We start from the raw sequence: 6,136 nt of genomic DNA on the forward strand, positions 1-6,136 counted from the left end.
TTCGTTCTTTCATCTTTTGATGATGTAAAAGATGAAAAATGATTCTGCGACGGAAGTGTGGTACGAACTTATTCTCACTTCCTTGCGCTTTTCCCTTCGAATGGCTTTATTTTGGAAGCGGTAAGGGTGACTCAAGCGCTCGCATCGTATGGTTATCGAATTGGTACTTAAAAACCTCCAACGAGAAGATTGCAATTTCTGTCTGTTCCGTATTTACTTGACTTTCGTGACCTGTCAACCGTCAGCTGAACGGCATGGCATGGCAGTAACAAAATTCTCCCCTCGCTCGGGACAACAACGTTGTCAATGATAATATATTAACTTCAATATCAACGTCAAACACAAGAACGTGGTTCAATCGCTCACCCGACGGGCAGGTCAAGCTGGCAACGGGGAAAATGCCGGGAAAACATAATTCTAGACTGACGACTTTAAGGCGATTTGATTTGCCCAGGGAATATTCATACATACCTTCCTTGGGCGTTTCCATTGCCCTTTGTCGCCCTGTGTCTTTCACTTTGGCGAATAATTCTTCCATAATTCTAAAGAATCCCTAATTCTCCAAATTGGCTCCCAACTGCTAGATACGGCTGCAGTAGGAAACCACGAACGAAACGATAGCGGTACGATTACGACGAGCGTCACACAGTTTGCGTCTTTTCCCCCTGGTGGTTTCAAATTGAAAATTAGTTTTAAGCCTACCGAATGAAGGGATTTTAAATGATATCAAGCGAAAGCGTGCTGCTTAAGTCTGAAGGCTATCATTAGTTACGCCGATGGCGAATCGTAAGACGTTTTAGTTACGCAACGCGTGTGTTTTACTATTTAAAAAAGAAAGAAAGAATCGCTCAGCCGCCAGGGCTTTAGCTGTTGGATTGATAAATGTTTAGAAGTTGTACTGCATGGGTTTGGGAATAGTTCTCAAAGTATTTGGTATAATTGTAGCTCACTAACACCCTTGCATACTTTGCTTCAAGATGGTTCTTTATTCGGAGTTAGGAACAAAAACAGAGAAGCGTTTAGATAACATCGCGGGACGTCAAAAAACGCTAACATCGCTACAGTCATCACGGACAAGAGTCAGCGTTTAGGTTAGTCAGAAGTTTTCGTTCTTATGGTAATGACTGTAAAACAATTAATCATCGCCTGCTTAGCATACACCCAAAATGCATCAGAAAAAAGTCCACGCTGTTGAGCCTACGTCGATAGAAACAAAATAACCATTAGTTTGAACAGCCATGTTCCTGTCGAGAGTTGAATGTGCATACCTGTGGCTGCTTTAAAGATCGTTCAACTTTTGGGTAGCGCTATTTTAAGCATATCTCATCTCCAGCCGAAATTCAAGCATTTCTCATCTCTTCCAACGATCTAATTCCGATGATAGTATATTCTATTTAACTGGAAATCACTTCCGTAGGGCGATTACGGAGTTGCTGTGCTGCTCAAACAAAGACAAATGAATAAATCCTTAGCTGTCGTTTCACTTCGTCAAGCGTATTGATGTCGTTTGCCTGTCAGCAAGCAGTCAGTTTGCACGTGTTATTATTCCACAGCAGCACAGTGTTACGCATTACGTACTGTCCAGCGCAAGGAACGGAGCAACCATTGTGCTGGCTTCCTACTCCGTCCTCCAGTATCCAAAGTGTGAGGAATCATTTCATGCGGTCGTGGTGCTGTTGCGCCATTGATACTTGCCCATTAATTCATCATAAGAATAACAATCGGCAAACAATTGTTCACCCAACCAGCACACTACCACTCAGCATGCAGCTCGTTTCGGTACGGAAAATCGAGGAAAACTGTGCGTCCCGGTGCAGGTCTCAGATGCGCAGTTAATGGTTGGATTGGTTTGCTGAACGAGCGACTGAAACGGAAATTTATGACGCCATCAAAAGTCGGCGCAGGAGTCAAACTCATATCCGTTTGTCCGATCTGACAGCTGGGCTACTGAGTGTCCGTCCGGTCAAGCTCACTTTTGTTTTCCTGAACGCGGTTCTTCTTTGGCATTCTCTTTTCACCAGTGTTCTTTATTACGCTTGATCAAGCGTAGCTGATGCACGTTTTTGTGTTACTGTCTTTTTACTGTCTGAAGTAAGAACGGGCATACCGAATTATTGCTTGTGTCTATTGTTAAGTAAATATGATTATAATGATCTTATGTGTTGCATCATTGCTTAAAAAAAGCGAAGAAGAGTGGTTGATAATAATGCTGCAAGATTGTACAGTTTGTGCAGAAAGGTTATATTTGTGGTTCACCACACTGATCTAGAAAGCGCTAGACTCCGACCATTTGTCAAGAACCAATGCTATACTGTAGTCACTCTTGCTACACAACAATTTCAAAACAGCTGAAGCAAAATTCTGGCGCAATGAAGTGTGTGAATGTAATCGAAGCATTAGAATTGGACACACTGTCACATATCGCTTCTCATGAATGTTTAATACTGGCAAGTCAATTTGAATAAACAAGGGACTGGCGACTCTTGAATATTCTTTTTTTTTTCTATTTCCATGCGTGCATTTGGGTAAAGTTGTGATAGATAGAGAGATAGATAAGTAGAGTGAAACAGAAAGAGTGTAGATTGCATCCTAAAACATTTGTATGTACTGTGCTAAGCATATTTGTGACCAAAAAGTTTACTGAATGTTGGCAAGAGAGTTCATGTCTGTTCTCTGTCTCGGGGATTTTGGTTTCATTCTAACTATGACATGCTGATTTCAAAACGTCTATTAAAGCTGAAAATATGAATTTGAATATTAACTTTAAACATACCATAAGTGTAAGTAAGAGCAGTAAACAATCTCTTATTTCTTCCTCTATTCCCGGTTGACTTGTATTCTGCCAGAAATAGTTTCGGTATGATGAATTAAACATAAATTCTTGGCTGTCTATGAAACGCTCCAGCGCTCATTCCATTTCTTCATATATTCCTCTTTGAACTAATAAATTGTGAAGGAGTGCCATTCGAACTTCCTCACGTGGTCAACAATAAAACGCATCACCGGTCACCGGGGGCCTGCTCGATTACACTTCTCCCAGCTCTTGTGAAGAAAATGCTCGAACAATAAACTAATTTCCATAATAAAATCAATAAATTCAACAAACCCACACTGTATTTCAACTCGGTCGCGTCGTTTCCACTATCAGTGCAGAGCTCCACGCCATGGCTTTTGTCGAGCTGGGATGGAAAATTTGTCAGGCTACGTTTGTAAATAAACGACCCATGAGACTCATAAAATAAGGTTTGAATTATATCACATTGATCTTTTGAAACCGGCACCCATGGCAACGTACATTTCGAGTTTCTATTTTTTTGTAGAAAATTTGTCCGAATCAGTCTACGTGCTACCTGAATACAGCCCTTTTTCTGGTGTGCCATCGTCCATTCTCAAGCCCAATCGAAACCACCTGTTTCTGCCGTGATCGATACTTTTTGTCACTGCGTCATCAAACCATCGCCCGAGAAGGTTGTTGTGTCACTTTTTGGACTCTGTTTTAGACGATTTTCCCAGCACCCTTGCCATGGCCCGTCGAAATAAATTACTTTCCTGTTTGTTTCCCACTGGAACCCGAATCGATGCCGCGGGAATGGTTAAACTCACCTGGAAATCTGTCCCTGAATCGGTGGGCCCGAAGCCTTGGGACTAGCTGTTGGGAATGGGTTGTTGTTGTTGTGTGTTATGATTCCGGAACGCGGTCACGTTGGCGCAACGGTTGTGCACGAAGCCTATCGGGTCCTGCGCCCTTTCTGGTCCTTCTAAACCGTGAACCTTTTTGCTGCCATCGATTTCTGCTGGTTACCGGTCGGTGTGAAAAGAATAAAAATACCTCACCTTTGGATAACAAACCACCCCTTCGCTGAGGACACGTTTGGGACAACCGGGCATCGATTTATGTCCTGCATTGAAAATTATGCTCCGTCTCTATTAACGCACGAGGAGCGCCTAGCAGTGGTCTGGAATTATAAGTAACTGCAAGCGATGGTAAAGATTGTTTTATTCTTCGTCTTACCGAGAAGTGTGGTGCTAGATCGATGACAAAAGCGACATAGAAACGATGTTTTCATGGAGGCATCACCCTGTATCCCAAAATTCTTTTGTTGACAAATTGTCCTTTCGATGAAAATCGAATATGATTGTGGAGTGCCGGACGGTTGGGCTTGGCAGTTGCTTCTTTTGTTGTGATCGAATCGCTTGTCACGATAACGACTCAAATAGAAATACCCTAGTTTATTGAACAATCGGTTTAGTGGTTTGGTAAATCGTGGATCCGTTTAAAATAAATCTTTAAGTTGAGCTTTCAGCATGGCTCTAATTTAAAATGAGAAAGCTACAAACACTTCTGAGCGGGACACACAATTTACTTTAATCATTGACCGGACATCATTGTTGCGGAATGTGTCACATGTTGGAGCATTCCATAAATCACGATTCAACTATTAGCGGGCTCATGGCCAGTGAGTAGCGCACAGGATGAAGGTGGTACCGCTTTCCGTGAACCAAAATAGTCGTATGTTTCATGCTAAATTGAATCATAAATCAACGCAACGACCCACCATCGTTGGTGAGGTGTCTTTTTTTCTTGCTGTTCTCCCATTCTATGGAGTGCGTTCTGTGCGTTTGCCTGATACCGACACGATCGAGAAATGGTGCGAAAAAACACTCCAACACTCCACCATCTGTGCTCGGTGCAGATCTGATCGTAATCGGTGAGCGCAACTTCTGTCCATAGTGTCATTCGAGATGGCTTCCAAATGTTTTACGTGCGCGAACGTGAAGGTATATTGTAAGATCACGATCACTGTTGCTTAAGTCGATATGAATAACAGAAAACCGGGGACGGGCATTCGACAAGCCACGAAAAAACAAAACAGATAAATTGATTTATGTGTTGTGATAACCATCACCTTCTAGCGCTGCGTTCTCAGTTACCAGATTCATTCGTTGCATGATTCTGGGAGCGAGATGAGAGTGCGTTACATTCGAGCATAAATCTATCGCCGTAAGTTGATTCATATTATTTTCAGTTTTTCGAAGAATTTCACAATCGTCATTTATCAGTTTCGATCACGAAAATCGAACCATTTCCATTGGTGAAAGGAATGTAATTTTGAAATAACAGATGAATTTTGGAGTGAATCTGTACAAATATTTAAGAGCCTATATTTATTTTATGTATTAAACATTTTCAAAATGTTTGCTTTGTTCAACCATCTTTTCAACCAAAAAAAAATGCCATAAAGCTCGTCGCGCCATAAATGATGCTTCCATTTTAAGGTGAGCTTCTTTGTTGCTCGATGATGAAATCATGCTTGTGAAACCCTCCTCCACACAAAGTCCACGCAGCAATCTTTCACTCAATTATGCTAGAGCTTGGGATTTGTCTCGGGTTAACACTTTTACAATCAGGGCAATTTACTGCCTTGACCATTTTGATTTCCCTTTTTTCACGGCAGTTCCTATCCGCGTCTTTAGGCCCGATGTGTCTGCCAATGGTGTTGGCCGTCTCTAAAACAGGCACCGCATCCAGTAGAAACCAGTGCTGAGATAGCAAATTGATTTATACAATTCTACCTGAGCCGCAGCGGTGGTGGTCGTTTGCTATATGACTTATTAGGACCATCAGGACCGGTTCGGTTCACTCCCCTCCTTGACCGTTAATGAGCGGCAGCGGTCCCGAAACGGGCGTCGCTGGCAACGGGTGATAAATCTAATACCACTGAAGGTGGAGCAGTGCTTAGTGATTTATACACGTCGGATGATTAAAATATTTGGCGGAAATACATCAAATGCTTCAGCCGATGCCCGCGGCAGTGACTCACTGCGAATCGATCGAGACTGCTGACTCTGAGGATAGTAGTGCAATAATTCAGTTCTGTGCTAAGCGCTGCTTTCATGTTCGAACTGAAAGGGCTTGGCAGCAATTACAATTATGTACAATCATTGCACAAGCAATCATAGTGTTGTTGATGAATTTATTTTCATACAAAGAAAAGTCAGCCGTGGCACACGGTGCCCGAAGGGTAGTATCGGATGAGGTGATGGTTTTCAGTTTGATGAATTGAGCAGCATCAAAACGGTTTGATTTAATTTTTGGAAGATTGTGTAAGGCGTGTTACATCGCTTGAATTCACCT

The sequence above is a fragment of the Anopheles gambiae genome, chromosome 3 (genome assembly GCF_943734735.2).
Source record: "Anopheles gambiae chromosome 3, idAnoGambNW_F1_1, whole genome shotgun sequence".
Lineage (NCBI taxonomy): Eukaryota > Metazoa > Arthropoda > Insecta > Diptera > Culicidae > Anopheles > Anopheles gambiae.